Source organism: Caretta caretta, chromosome 12 (genome assembly GCF_965140235.1).
Source record: "Caretta caretta isolate rCarCar2 chromosome 12, rCarCar1.hap1, whole genome shotgun sequence".
NCBI lineage: Eukaryota > Metazoa > Chordata > Testudines > Cheloniidae > Caretta > Caretta caretta.
The window spans coordinates 20,105,074-20,120,401 of NC_134217.1; the positions used below are offsets into that span (position 1 = coordinate 20,105,074).

The following is a 15,328-nucleotide window of genomic DNA, read 5'->3' on the forward strand; positions in this document are numbered from 1 at the left end:
GGCTACATGATATGCTACATGTATTAGTGAAATTACTACTCATGTATTTGTGCTATGTAAAATAACGGCATCTGAAATATGATCCTACAGGTAGGGCATGAGCTAAACAAAACTTGGAGGCACTGGGCATGTAATATGGAACATATGCTACTATGCAAAAGTCAGAGGACTGATTCCCCATTGCCTTGTACCTCAGTTGCTATTTACGCCTTTGCACAGTTTCATTTTGCAAAGCAAGTGCAAAGTGGACAGAAAGTGCTGTAGTTATGCTCAGGAACTGCTAGACAGCTTTCAGGTCCAGCAACTGTTCCTACTACATATCAGGAAAGCATTAGCAGTTGTTACTGTGGTAGTGGCTTTCGTTTTTTGCCTGTTTGTGGTATACACATTATAATGCCACACGAACTGGAATACTATGTTTTCAGGGAATTTACTGGTTTTCCAACCATGCTCATTAGACTTTCTAGTTGTATGGGCTGTTGTATGTATCTGAGGACATGCTGCCATGAAAAGATATGTCTGTAAAGTTAAATGGTCCATCTGGATCCTGTGGTCCAAAATCCACACTTGAGTTTGTGCAGAGGGGCAGAAGCAGCTCCTGTTCCAGCTCTGTGGCTATAGAGAGGTTGTGTGGCATCTGTCTAGTCTGCTTAGAAAGGCTGGGATTATGTCCATGAATTTCAGCCTTCCCCCACCCTGCCCCAGCCCCATGAAGTTCCCTTCAGCCTAAGCCTAGTCACCCAGACTTTGTGCAGTGAAAGGTGAATTTTACTCTGTAGAAACACCAAATTAAAATTCTGATGTGAAAATGGGTCCATGTCCTTTCCCTCATGAATGCTGCATGGGTGCTATTGGGATGTAGCTGTTGACTGATTAGGTAGAGAGCCCCTCTAAAAATGATCTTAGTTTCTTTTATTTCTTGACATTACATACAAACAAAAGATTCTTAAGGGCAAAAATGCAAATTTTTCAAATTAGTTCTAAATTTGTATTTGTTAATATGTATGATATACTGGTTAGGAGATTAATTTCAAGTTGTTTTTCCCATGAAAATGTTTAAATTAATATTGCCACTGCTGCGCTTGAATACATATTCATAACCATCATGGCCTGTTGATTTTTGTGTGTTATTGGTATCCATACTTTGGTATTTTATCACTGTTCCTCAGTATATTTCTGTTTCAGACTCCAATGAGTGAACTGCTGTTAGGAGACAGACAGGGCACAGTCAAGGTCAAATGATAGATGTTTCCAGGCTAAAAATATTTTTAACTGACATCTAAATGTAAATAAGATCTGAAACAAAAATATTATCTTCAGGCTTGGTTACTGCCATACTCTCTCCATCGGGATTTCCAGCAGGGAGAATTGAATAGAGAGGGGCAGAGTTGGCCTTCAAGTCCCATGTATCCCATAGCTACAGTGCAGGCCTCTGATTCAAGAATATTAAAATGGAACATGAAAAACTAAGCCCTTTTCCTTGAAAATATAAAATGATATAAACCAGATGCTGTGGCTGAAAGAAACAAGCTGAGATCCCTTTCTGTAGTGCTGCTCATCCGAAGGACCCCAAAATATGTGTAGAATCAGATCACTGAACTTCATAAGACCCCCATATAAGATAGGTAACCATTATCCCCCTTTTACAGGGGAGTCAGCTGAGGTCCAGAGTGAGTAAGCATCTTGATCAAGTCAGTGGGAGACTGGAGTGAAGCTTGGTGAATAACAGATTTTTTTAGTTTGCTGGCAATTTTTAAATGTGTGGGGTTTTTTTAATCGTTGTCTTGGGTTTGACCAAATACCAACATTTTCAGTGATTAAAAAGATTGAAAAAAAATTCATTTTGAGTTGGATAAAACACATTGGTTATACAAAATCAAAACATTCTGTTTTGGTTTTGATTTTGACCTTTAACAGTTTTAATTAAAAATTAAATTAAGGGAAATTTTGCAACAAAGTCATTTCAAAATGGAAAAACTAACTTTTCAAATGTTTTTGAATTTTTTTAAACGAACAATTTGGCAAAACTGATATGAATTAGCAAAATTTCAGCCAGCTCTAGTCTTGGTTTCTGATTAGTCCTGTGCACTAAACCAGTAGGGCTGGATACTCACAAATTGATATCAAATGGAAAAGCTAGTCTCTAGTTAACTTCCTTTCTAGATTTGTGTGTGGGAGAGAGTGAGTTCTGGATAGCGTGCACAGTAATAACCTTGGCCTGGATAACTGATTTCTGGCTTTGCTCCTGTAGTTGTGAAGTGACTCCATATAGGTTTCAGAGTAGCAGCCATGTTAGTCTGTATTTGCACAAAGAAAAGGAGTACTTGTGGCACCTTAGAGACTAACCAATTTATTTGAGCATAAGCTTTCATGAGCTACAGCTCACTTCGTCGGATGCATACTGTGGAAACTACAGAAGACATTATATACACAGACCATGAAACAATTCCTCCTCCCACCCCACTCTCCTGCTGGTAATAGCTTATCTAAAGTGATCACTCTCCTTACAACGTGTATGATAATCAAGGTGGGCCATTTCCAGCACAAATCCAAGTCTTCTCACCCCCCCCCCCCACAAACTCACTCTCCTGCTGGTAATAGCTCATCCAAACTGACCACTCTCCTTACAATGTGTCTGACAATCAAGGTGGGCCATTTCCAGCATAAATCCAAGTTTAACCAGAACGTCTGGGGGGGGCGGGAGGGGGAGGAAAAAGCAAGGGGAAATAGGTTACCTTGCATAATGATTTAGCCACTCCCAGTCTCTATTTAAGCCTAAATTAATAGTATCCAATTTGCAAATGAATTCCAATTCAGCAGTTTCTCGCTGCAGTCTGGATTTGAAGTTTTTTTGTTGTAAGATAGCGACCTTCATGTCTGTAATGGCGTGACCAGAGAGATTGAAGTGTTCTCCGACTGGTTTATGAATGTTATAATTCTTGACATCTGATTTGTGTCCATTTATTCTTTTACGTAGAGACTGTCCAGTTTGACCAATGTGCCAGCAATGCCCCTCTGCCATGTACATGATGGCATATATCACATTGGTGGATGTGCAGGTGAATGAGCCTCTGATAGTGTGGCTGATGTTATTAGGCCCTGTGATAGTGTCCCCTGAATAGATATGTGGGCACAGTTGGCAACGGGCTTTGTTGCAAGGATAGGTTCCTGGGTTAGTGGTTCTGTTGTGTGGTATGTGGTTGTTGGTGAGTATTTGCTTCAGGTTGGGGGGCTGTCTGTAGGCCAGGACTGGCCTGTCTCCCAAGATTTGTGAGAGTGTTGGGTCATCCTTCAGGATAGGTTGGAGATCCTTAATAATGCGTTGTAGCCATACAGTTATTCAGGGATTCGTTTTTTAAAAAAAATTTGCTCTTGAGGTGGAGGCCAATAATAAGTGTTTTGAGTCAATAAGAGGTTGGGGTCTGAACACTTAATAGATTGCTCTCTCTATTGGCCTGCTGCCCACAACAAACTGTCAAAGAAACCCGGTAACTGTAATCCAGAGACCCATACATGTGGCAATGATTTCATGTGATTTGTTGTATTTATCATACAACTGTCTGCTCCACCTATCCAAAAACTACAGTGCAAGATGCTTTTGATAACTAACTGACATTACCTTATTACTTCCAGTATTGGTTAGCTTTTCCCTAAAGAAAGTATGAAGTTTACCTTGCTATTTCTAGGAGTCCTATCCATTTTGAAGTTTTAGCATCATTTCAAGTCAATCTGCACTTCAGTGAGGAGGACCAAATCCTAGAGCTGCTTGAATTGGCAGATTTTTTTTTTAAGGATGCCCACTATACATCTAACCCTAACTTCCTCAGCTTCAGAGGCCTGCCATTATTTGCAGCTGCTGACTGACTAGCATGAGTGATTTGATCATGGTCACAAAGGAAATTTGGAGCAGAGCCAGGAACTGAACATAAACCTCCTGAATTAGAAAGTGCCTTAATCAGGGATGATTCTTCCCCTCATTACCACACAGCCTCACTGCTAACTGTGTAGCTTTCCTTCGAAAGGAAAGGATGATGATGAACCTGACCAAAAGCTTAGAGACAATAAAAGAAATTCCATTTGCCCTAAATCAGCTCAGTTGCTCCTTCAATAAAAGCAGAGATTTCCATTAGCTTTTTTAGTAACTTTGGGGTGGGTGCGGGGGGAAAAAAGATACTTCCAAAGGAATCTACCTTCTAGGATAAGGGAACTGTATTATAAGTGCTATTCCATTTCATAGCTCTTAGGAGTCTATATAGAAAATAGTCACATTCTACATTTATAACTGGTATGATGGTTGATACTTTCCTTTGGCGCCACTGAAAATGAGCATATAAATAAAATAAAACATTAAGAAAATGAAGTACTACAACATAAGACCTAAATCTAGATGATTTGCTAGGGAAAGTCTTCTGAAGGTGTTTTCTAGAGTGATTAAAACCAGAAAGAAGTTAGTATGAATAGTCTGACAAAATAGGTTTTTTCTTTTTAAAATTAAGATTTTCTAAAATCTGTAAAACTTCATTACACTAGCCATTTTTAACCTTCATGCATTTGTATGTGCCTGTTACCAGTTCTGCTTAACATTTCACATACCTTAAGGATGTGAGCAGAAGGAAATCAATGAGAAAAATGCTATTGCTTTACCCGCAGTAACATATCCTTTGCTTGTCATATCAGTAAGTGTATTACCTCTCCTTCTTCAGAGACTACAACTTCTGTTGATGCCTGTGTATTCTTGACATTTCATCTTATTAAGTGATCTGTTTCTCTTGTTTCCCCTGCAGCACAAAAGATAATAGATACAAAGACTTCATCAGAAATCCATTTCCCCACCCTACTCAGTTGCAGTAATATTTTACATATAAGAACTGTACAGAACTGTGTGTGTGAGAGAGAGAATGAATGAAACATCTAGAGACCTTCTAGACTTGGACTCCTAGCCACAGATGGCACAAGTGGGGAAAAATAATTTGCCTCCTATTCATAATTCAAGTTGTACTTTAATACTAATGTTTGTTTACTGATCTGACACACATGCATTTGTGCTCAAACTTCTAATCTCTGACTGCAGTGCTTTGGAGCAATTAAATGTGCACACTTCACTGCCTTCTCCAAAAAGCATTCTCTTTCCTCTTCAGGTTAAAAGGCCCTGATCCTGCTGCTGTAGGAATTTTTGAATTTAATTGAAGGAGTCTCATGCCCTGTGATATTAACTCTGAAACCTGATTCTTGTTCCTATGATTCCTAGGGTTGTGTTGTGTTGTGTTTAGTATGTGTAGACCATTGCAGTGCTATTTCCTTGAGAGCCAGGTGACTGCACTCTTTGCTCAACTGAATACTTAATTAGCTGCATTGCCCATAATAAATTAATGAACAGAGCATATAAAACCAAAAGGGTGATTTTTTTACTGGTAGGATTAGTTAGCATATTGTACTTGGAAGTGCCCTGTGGATGCAACATCACCACGATGCAATCACTCAGACTGCACTCCATTAGCAGGCTAGTGTATAATTTTTGGCAGAATTTCTATAAATTGGAACCTTTGCACGTCGCATAAATCAAGTTAAGAGAATACAATCCTAGTGGCATATTAAAAAATCTCAGCTGTATGTCCTCCTGCCAGTCATGTTAAGGCTAACAATACTTGAAAAGTCAAAGCACAACCCCCAAACTTTCACAGCAGTGCCTGAGGTTGAAGTCATGTAAATTGGAATAATGCAGCTAAATTCCGTCACATTGTTCTTTGGGAAAGTTTAAGAGTTACTGTTCCCTGCAAAAAAAAAGTTGCTGATCAGAACCAAACCAGGTAGGCCCATGTAGTGAAATACAGACCTAATGTACGTTTGTGCAAGTTTGCTGACTTCAAAAAAGATACTTTTGATCATATTAGGTGAAAATTTGCCCCACGGAGGCCATAGTCAATGTTGTCCAATGGATTTTCAGGCATGGCATGCCCCAGTAGACAAGCCAGAGGCTAATACAAAAGTATTGCAGTCCTTTTCCCTCATTCATGGTGTGAGAAATATTCACTTTGTGTTTAACTTTGCTGTGTTTAACTGTTATTTTTGAGTGCAATATTTATAAATGTCCATCAGATGAAAAAAAATCTCGTATATAGTTACATCCCCAGCTAGAAGATGATACTGCAGCTGTAGGTAGAATGGCTTTTTTCATTTGCAACTCACAGGAGATAGCCTCTCCCTTTAGAGGCTGCTGCAATGCAGCATACATGGGGCCACACTTTTTTCCATCTGGAAAGTGAGGTTGGTGCAGAATGTGGTAGCCTGTTTGCTAAGTGTTTTATCTTAGCGTATGTCTACACTTCAATCTGAGGAGGGCATGCATCAGTGTTCATGTCGCACTGCCAGTCAGTACACAACCCAAGCCAGGGAAGTAAATGATCCAGCCAGTCAGGGGTGAAAGTAAGTTAGAGGACTTACTGGTACACCGGCGTCCTGAGCAGGGGCCATGGCCTCAACCGGAAGAGGCATGACCTTAACTGGAAGAGGCAGGGCCTTAAATCTCCAGGCCCTTTAAATCTTGATTTAAAGGGCCAGGGCTCCAGCTGCGGTAGTGGTGGCTGGGAGCCCGGGACCCTTTAAATCACCCCTGAGCTACCAGCTGCAGAGGCGGCAGGAACTCGGGCTCAGGGGCGATTTAAAGGGCCCAGGGCTCCAGCTGTCGCTACTACAGCAGAGCCCCCAGCCCTTTAAATCACTGAGGAGCCCTGGGGGCTCCCAGCTGCCACCGCTACCCTGCGGCTCTGGGCTCAGGCAGAGCTTTAAAGGGTCTGGGGCTCTGCTGTGGTAGCGGCTGCCTGAGCCCTTTAAATCCCCACCTGAGCCCTGCTGCCCGAGCCCTTGGGTAGCGGCGGCCAGGTTCCATCGAGGATTTAAAGGGCCCCAGGGCTCCAGCCACTGCTACCACCCCGGCCCTTTAAATCCACTCTGGAGACCCGCCGCTGCTACCCCAGGGCTCAGGCAGCAGGGCTCAGGTGGGGCTTTAAAGGGCTTGGGGCTCCAACAGTCGCTACCGCCCTGGCCCTTTAAATCCCCGCCAGAGCCCCACCACCACTACCCCAGGGCTTCGGCAACAGGGCTCAGGCAGGGATTTAAATGGCCAGGGCAGTAGCAGCGGCTGGAGCTCCGGGGCCCTTTAAATCCCCGCTAGAGCCCCGCCACCACTACCCCAGGGCTTTTAATTGCCCTCTGGAAAAGCCAGTCCCGGTACGGCACACCGGCTCTTACCGGTACGCCATACCGGGGCGTACCGGCTTACTTTCACCTCTGCAACCAGTGGACCAAAGTCAGTGATGAATCCTGGTCACGTGCTTCCTAAGACATGTTGCACGTATGCTAAGAAGACTGCAATCAGAGGTGTAACGGCAGCACATAAACACTAACTCGGGTATGTCTACATCTAGTGCTAGCTTGAATAACAATACAGGTAGCTGTATTGCACAGGCTGTACAGCCCCACCCCATCCCCGACCCTAGATGTAAACTCAAGCGGCTAGCCCATGCTGCCATGGTATGACAGCTATTGTTGGAGCTAGCAAGATCAGAGTTAGCTTAATCTACATATGCTGCAGTCACCCCTCTGATTGCAGTGTAAACAGACTCATACAGATCAGATGAAACTAGTGCTTCTGTGATCTGTATTAGTTGGCTGTTGAAATGCAGGTAGAAATTGTGGTGTGCGCTTTTTTTTTTTTTAAAAAGCTAGAAAGTCTTAAATGACTTGGGGATCTACCTACTTTGTAGACCCTCTCTTTCTCTGCATCAGACTGCCACAGTTGTGTTCAGCAGAGGCATTCAAGTTGAAGCTCTCTGTTAAACAAAGAGTTCCCTTTCATATGGAGCTCTCAATTGTGGAATGAGTTTCTGCCCTTGGTTCCAGATGATGGGGGGGAATTGTTCATCTTCAGGGCAAACTGTAAGGCCAGTCTTTTTTTTTTTTTTTTTTTGTCCAGGCATCTGAAGTGGGTGAGGTGTAAATAGGACAGTAGTTTGAGGAAGATGGAGTATTGGAGTGGAGTTTCTGCTGGAGTTATCTGGTGATTGCTCCTGGTTTTGTTTCATTATTCTAAATAGTGACAAGTAGCAGATTTGACTTAAAAGGACCTTAAAAGGTGCCAAAGTAATAATATATAACAAAGTAGGTTTGTATTCCATTCATTGTTGTAAGGACTGAGTCCCCGTTCCCCTTGTCACAAATTCATTGGGTGTCTAAATACCAGATTTTACTGTTAAGTCTCTGAGTGCCTACTTGTGGTTTTCATAATTTTCAGCTGAGCACCATGTTGCCTCATATTTGTGTAGGTTCCAGAAAGTACATTAAATGCCCTATGCATATGAAATGTCATGGCTACATGTGGGTTTTTTTTTGTTGGTGGGGTTTTGGAGTAAGTGACTGAAGTGTAGATCTGAGACCCCTCTTTATGAGAAATCACACCTTCTTTTGGACTCTTTTAAGCAGTAGCAGCCCAGCCCAGCAACAATACCTCCTCTTTTAGAGGCTGAAGCTAATTTCTCCTGTGCACAAGTATCTTCCTTTTGTGGACTATGCACTTGAAAATCTCTTCTTAAAACCAAGTTCCTAAGATCAAAGAATTTCCCTGAGCCATGCCTGTTATGAGGGGGGATGAATTCCAATGGCAAATGCCTATGTGGACCTGCACAACCCACTTCTGACATGGGCATGTTGGACAGTGAATCCCTGTAGTGTCAGATCCATCAGCAACATTTTTATTTTACTGTGTACTGTAATAGTGCAAAAAAATACGAAATAGCTCTTGTCAAGGTTCCTCCCCCACTCTGAACTCTAGGGTACAGATGTGGGGACCTGCATGAAAACCTCCTAAGCTTACTTTTACCAGCTTAGGTTAAAACTTCCCCAAGGTACAAATTAATTTTATCCTTTGTCCTTGGAATAACCACTGCCACCACCAAACTCTAATTGGGTTTACTGGGAAACGTAATTTAGACACGTCTTTCCCTCCAAAATCTTCCCAACCCTTGCACCCCACTTCCTGGGAAAGATTTGGTAAAAATCCTCACCAATTTGCATAGGTGACCACAGACCCAAACCCTTGGATCTGAGAACAATGAAAAAGCATTCAGTTTTCTTACAAGACGACTTTTAATAGAAATAGAAGTAAATAGGAGCAAAGGAATCACCCCTGTAAAATCAGGATGGTAGGTACCTTACAGGGTAATTAGATTCAAAACATAGAGAACCCCTCTAGGCAAAACCTTAAGTTACAAAAAAGACACACAGACAGAAATAGTCATTCTATTCAGCACAATTCTTTTCTCAGCCATTTAAAGAAATCATAATCTAATGCATACCTAGCTAGATTACTTACTAAAAGTTCTAAGACTCCATTCCTGGTCTATCCCCGGCAAAGCAGCATACCAACAGACACAGACCCTTTTTCTCTCCCTCCTCCCAGCTTTTGAAAGTATCTTGTCTCCTCATTGGTCATTTTGGTCAGGTGCCAGCGAGGTTACCTTTAGCTTCTTAACCCTTTACAGGTGAGAGGATTTTTCCTCTGACCAGGAGGGATTTTAAAGGGGTTTACCCTTCCCTTTATATTTATGACAGCTCGGGTCCTACAAAACATTACCAGAAAATGTCTCTGGTGAATATACACCCAGAAAAAATCCATAGAGATTAGGAGGCCTAAGTACGGTCAAGCCTCTCTGAAACATCCCAAAGAATGTTAGAATATTTTCTGAGGCAAGGTGGGTGAGGTAATATCTTTCATTGGACCAACTTCTGTTGGTGAGAGAGACCAGCTTTTGAAGTTAGAGCTCTTCAGGTCTGGAAAAGTCAGGCTATGTATGCACTACCGCTTACTGAGGCATAATTTACATCACTCAGGGTTGTGTCTAAACCACCCCCTGAGCAACGTGAATTACAGTGACCCAAGCACTGGTGTGGGCAGTGCTCTGTTGGCAGAAGAGCTTTTCAAGCTGAAGTGGCCTGTTAATGCCCCTCCAGTCATTGAAAAGTTGAAGCGTCTGGCGGGGGTTGTTAGTGGGTACAGGCTGTTATAACACGCCATAAATACAATGCCTCTGCACAGAAGTGACGCATGGGGGGGATGGACAACATGGAGGATTGTTCCCCTCTCTTCTCCCCCCCCCCCGCCACACAGATTTGCTGCTTGGCTTGTACTGAGATGCTCAGTAACACTGCTGAAATCAGCTGCCCGCACTCTGCCCACCCCACCCACTATCAGCAAGCACAGGTTGTTTGTCTCTACACATGCCTACCACAACATGTGGTATACCTCATGCAGTGTGCTAAATGCCCCTATAATAGGAGTGGGCAAACTTTTTGGCCTGAGAGCCACATCTGGGTGGGGAAATTGAATGTAGGGCTGGGGGCAGGGGGTTGGAGTGCAGGAGGGAATGCAGGGTGTGGGAGCAGGGGTGTACAGAAAGGGGCTCAGGGCAAGGGGTTGGGGTGCAGAGTGCAGGAGGGGCTCGGCAGGAGGGTGGGGTGTGGCAGGGGGCTCAGGGCAGAGGGTTGGGGTGTGGGGTGCAGGAAGGGGTTGGGCGTGCAGGCTCTGACCTCCTGCTGCTTACCTTGACTGTCTCCAGGGTGGCAGCTGCATGCAGCAGGGTGAAGGCAGGCTCCCTGCCTGCCCTGGCCCCACACAACTCCTAGAAGCAGCCAGCACCACGTCCCTGCTGCCCCTGGGGGGTGGGGGGGCCAAGAGGGCTCCGCACACTGCCCTTGCCTGCGGGTACCTCCCCCCGAAGCTCTCATTGGCTGCAGTTCCCCATTTCCGTCCAATGGGAGCTGCAGGGGGCAGTACCTGCAGGCAGGGGAAGTGCATGGAGCCCTCTGCCCACCCCCTCTCCCAGGAGTCGCAGGGATGTGGTGCCAGCCGCTTCTGGGAGTGGAGTGGGGCCAGGGCATGCAGGGAGCCTGCCTTAGCCCCGCAGCACTACAAGGGTGACAATCCCGCGGGCCGGATCCAAAGCCCTGACAGGCTGGATCTGACCCATGGTCCACAGTTTGCCAATCCCTGCCCTATAACAACTATGTGGGTGAAACCAGACAATCGCTGTGCTCTCCAATGAGCTCACATGGGAACATGATAAAAGACAAAACATCCTATCACCTGGGGGTAAACACTTTTCACAAAGTGATCGCTCTATATCTGACCTACCAGTCCTCATCCTCAAAGGAAACCTGCACAATGCTCTCAAAAGATGAGCCTGGGAACTAAAATTCATAAGTTTGCTAGACTCTAAAAATCATGGACTGAAGAGAAACACTGGATTTATGGCTTATTACAATCTGTAACCCACAATCTGTAACTTCCCCTTCCCCCTTTCTTTCATGATTATAACTGGATGGGTGTTAATGGGTCACTTCACCTTGAATGGTACCTTGAAATGTGTTAACTACTTATGCTAAAAACGATCTGTTCAAACCTTATACTTAGTGAGACTGAGATAGTTTCTCAGACCTGAAGACAAGCTTTGTATAAATTGAAAAGCTTGTTTCTCTCACTAACAGAAGTTGGTCCATTTAAAAGAAATTACCTCACCCACTTGTCTCTAATATCTGGGACCAACATGGCTACAACACAGTTCCAAATGCACTGGAACCCAGTGGAAATCTTGTAAGAAAACTTGTACTCATGATGATATTTTCTGGCCAATTTTGTTAGACCCAAGAGGGTTGCATAAAAGGTGAAAGCAATATCCTACCAATTTGAAAATATAGTTAGCTGACACATTTGTATCCCTGCTAGTGCATACAATGATTCTGATAGTGGTATTTCCAGTAATTGGGTTGAATGATGACTGGCTCCCATTAGTTCCTGAATGCAACCTGGTTCTGTTTGTGGTTACCTAAAGTCATGAATAAAACATGGGCTATATCTATGTCAGCTCATTAAAATTGTAATAAGATTTAGTAACGTTTAGCTAAGACTTAAACCTTTTACATGAAATGAGAGATGTCACTGAGTCTGTTTTATGTGGAACAAAAAAAAATCTCTAGAAAATAAAATTAGTGAAATGAACTGTGAGATACTAAGGAATTATATTATCTCCTGGAATCAATCTATGGTTAAAAAAAAAAACCCTAATACTTTGCATTCCTATTTCTTTTGCTGGAATTTCTCTGCAGCCTGATTTTTATTGTCTTAGCAGACTGTTCTGTGTATCTCTATTTCCTTTTAGCATAGGAAGACATAATGCCTAAAACAGATCACAGGAACTTTGTGCCCACAGATGTATTGAGTGTAGGGTTTTTTGTTTTTTAAATCACTCAAAATGAAAGAACTTAACAATTAAACCCTGTACTTGGTGCTTTTTTGATATTAAAGTCAAGATCCAGAGTGCTCTGGGGTGTTAGAGGAAAGATACCACCCCACTGTGTGTTCCAGCTAAAGTCAGTAAACTGATTCTCTGGTATCAGTGAATCCAGGATAGATAATAGATGGTAAAATATAACCTCTATAAATAAACCATGAAATATTCTAAAACAATAAAACACAACATGGGAACCTTGTTGCTTAAAAATAAATACTTAGGGCTTGGCTACGCTTGCAAGTTAGAGCACATTAAAGAAACCCTGGGCGCCCTAGCTTACTACTTGTCCACACAGGCAAGACACATACAGCGCTCTGACTCCATGGCTAGAGCGCTTCTGGTACTCCACCTTGGCGAGTGGAATAACGTTATGTGCACCCCTGCTGGAGTGCTGAGGCGCCAGTGTGCATGCCCTGGTCTGTTAGCACGCTCTGATCGTGTCCCACAATGCCTGTTCTAGCCACTCTGGTCATCACTTTGAACTCTACTGCCCTGCCCTCAGGTGACCAACCGTCAGACCCACCCTTTAAATTCTCTGGGAATTTTGAAAATTCCCCTTCCTCTTTGCTCAGCCAGGTGTGGAATGCTCTTAGTGAATCTTTCCAGGTGACCATGCCTCAACCTGCCAGGCAAGCCCCAGTATGGAGCAATGGAGAGGTGCTAGACCGCATCAGTGTTTGGGAGGAGGAAGCTGTCCAGTCCTAGCTGTGCTCCAGCTGTAGGAATTATGATACCTTTTGGGCAGATATCAAGGGACATAATGGAAAGAGGCCATGACTGGGACACACTGCAGTGCAGGGTTAAAGTGAAGGAGCTGTAGAGTGCCTACTGCAAAGCCCGCGAGGCAAACCGCCGCTCTGGTGCTGCCCCCACTGCCTGCCGTTTTTATAAAGAGCTGGACGCAATACTTGGGGCAACCCCACCTCGACTCCGAGTCTGGACACTTCAGAGCCTCGTTCAACAAGGCGGGAGGAGGAGGGGCAAAGCAGGCACGAGGGTGCTGAGGCAGAGGAAGACCTACCTGCATACAGCAGGGAGCTGTTCTCAAGGCAACAGGAAGGTAGCCAGTTGTGGCAGCAGGTGCTTGGGGAAGGACAAAAACCAGAGGAGGTTCCTGCTAAGTGGTTTTTATTTTGGGAAGGAAGTTATTCAGTGCGGGCTCTTGGGGTGAGGAGGGTTAGGGCTGAATGCATGCCTAGATGCGGAATAGGGCATTGATGTGCTCTCTCCCATGGTGGTAATCAGCCTCAGTGATCTCTTCAAAGGTCTCATCCAGAACTTGGGAAATGTGCTTGCACAGGTTTTTCGGGAGAGCCACTGTGGTCCTTGTCCCAGTAAGGCTAACATGTAAGCGCCACTGTGCCGTGAGGGGTGGGGGGACCATTGCTGCATATGGGCTAGGGCAGAAGCCGCACTGCAGTAGAAGACCCTCCCTTGCTTCCCAGGTCACCCTCAGCAGTGAGATATCTTCCAGGACAAACTCCTGTGGAAAATGTGGGGACAGTGTTCAGTATAGGGGGCCCCTGCCGCTGTTGGCTCGCCAAGGTACAGAAATCCAGAGGACAGTACAGCCGTGAAACAATCTGTCACACTTGACCCTGTGCTTACTCACCATTTTGGGGCTCCTGTGGGTTATGTGCACTCGCTTTGGGATGGGCAAATTATGCTATTGTGTAGACTGTACTAGTCCTTAAGTAGGGGGGAATCATTGCTCTGTCTGGTGTGAACAATGCTGCCTCTGTTAAGTGTTGCATTTTTGCCTTTTCAGCTGCAACCTTGAGATCTCAGCCGTCCATGTTAACACCTGCCAAAAGACGCCAAAGAATCAGAAAGAGGCCACATAGAAGCAAGGAAGAAAACATGTTGCATGAAGTAATGCAGCATGCAAGTAATGAAAATTAAAAAAAAGTCCAGGAGTGGTGGGACAGTGAAAGGAGGATCGGCTAGCAGAATGAGGAGTGCTGGCACAGAAGTGCAATGCTCTAGCAGTAAAGCATAATGATAAGCATAATGAAGCGCCAAGTGGACTCTATCCAGGTGCTCCAGGTAATCCAGAGCATTACCATGCCTACTCCCCCCCCCCAGCCCTTGTCCCAAAACTTTCCCTTGTGCCCCCATGTCACCGCCAACCCACTTTCCCCAACATCTGGGATCTTACTGACATCAGTTGCCTCCAACACCTGTAGCTTCACCACCCAGCCCAGACAACTACAACCCTTACCCACTGCACTCAACCCCCATCACCATGCAGTGTAGCCATCCTGAAGTGCAGCACTCATGAAACAGCACTCCAGACAGGAAGGCTGCATATGAGAACAGGACATACGCAAATCTGTGATTGTACCATTCCCCGCCCCACCCCCTTGCCCTTTGTTTCCCCAAGTAGTTGTTTCTTTTAAATAAATGGATATTTTGGGTTTTGAAAACATTATTGCATAAAGTAAAAGATACCGTAGTCCAGGAAAGAAACAGGCACTACAAGTCAGCGTAGCAAACACAGATTCCTACTAACATTGGAACCACTGCACTTCACTCCCATGCAGGGCACCAGACATTACTGGTGGCTTTCAGCCTCAAATTGCTCCCTCAAGGCATCCCTAATCCTTGCAGCCCCGTGCTGGGCTCCTCTAGTAGCCCTGCTCTCTGGCTGTTCAAATTCAGCCTCCAGGTGTTGAACCTCCGAGTTCCATGCTTGAGTGAATCATTCACCCTTCCCTTCACAAATGTTATGGAGGGTAGAGCATGTGGCTATAACCACGGGGATGATGTCATCGGCCAGGTCCAGCTTCCCATACAGAGAGTGCCAGCGGCCCTTTAAATGGTCCAAAGCACACTCCACAGTCCTTCTGCACTGGCTCAGCCTGTTGTTGAACCTCTCCTTGCTGCTGTCAAGGCTCCCTGTGTAGGGTTTCATGAGCCATGGCATTAAAGGGTAAGCGGGGTCTCCAAGGATCATGATGGGCATTTTGACTTCCTCGACGGTGATC

At 44.5% G+C, this 15,328-nt stretch overlaps 1 long non-coding RNA gene across 1 annotated transcript in view; it reads left to right on the forward strand.

Annotated features, from left to right (window-relative positions):
- The window catches only part of LOC125620785 (uncharacterized), a 299,119-nt gene extending 284,352 nt beyond the window's left edge, over positions 1 to 14,767 (forward strand). Inside the window, exon 4 of the long non-coding RNA XR_007352318.2 lies at positions 14,110 to 14,767. This is a non-coding gene — a long non-coding RNA (uncharacterized LOC125620785). The remainder of the gene's footprint in view (positions 1 to 14,109) is intronic.
- Positions 14,768 to 15,328: the final 561 nt, after the last annotated feature.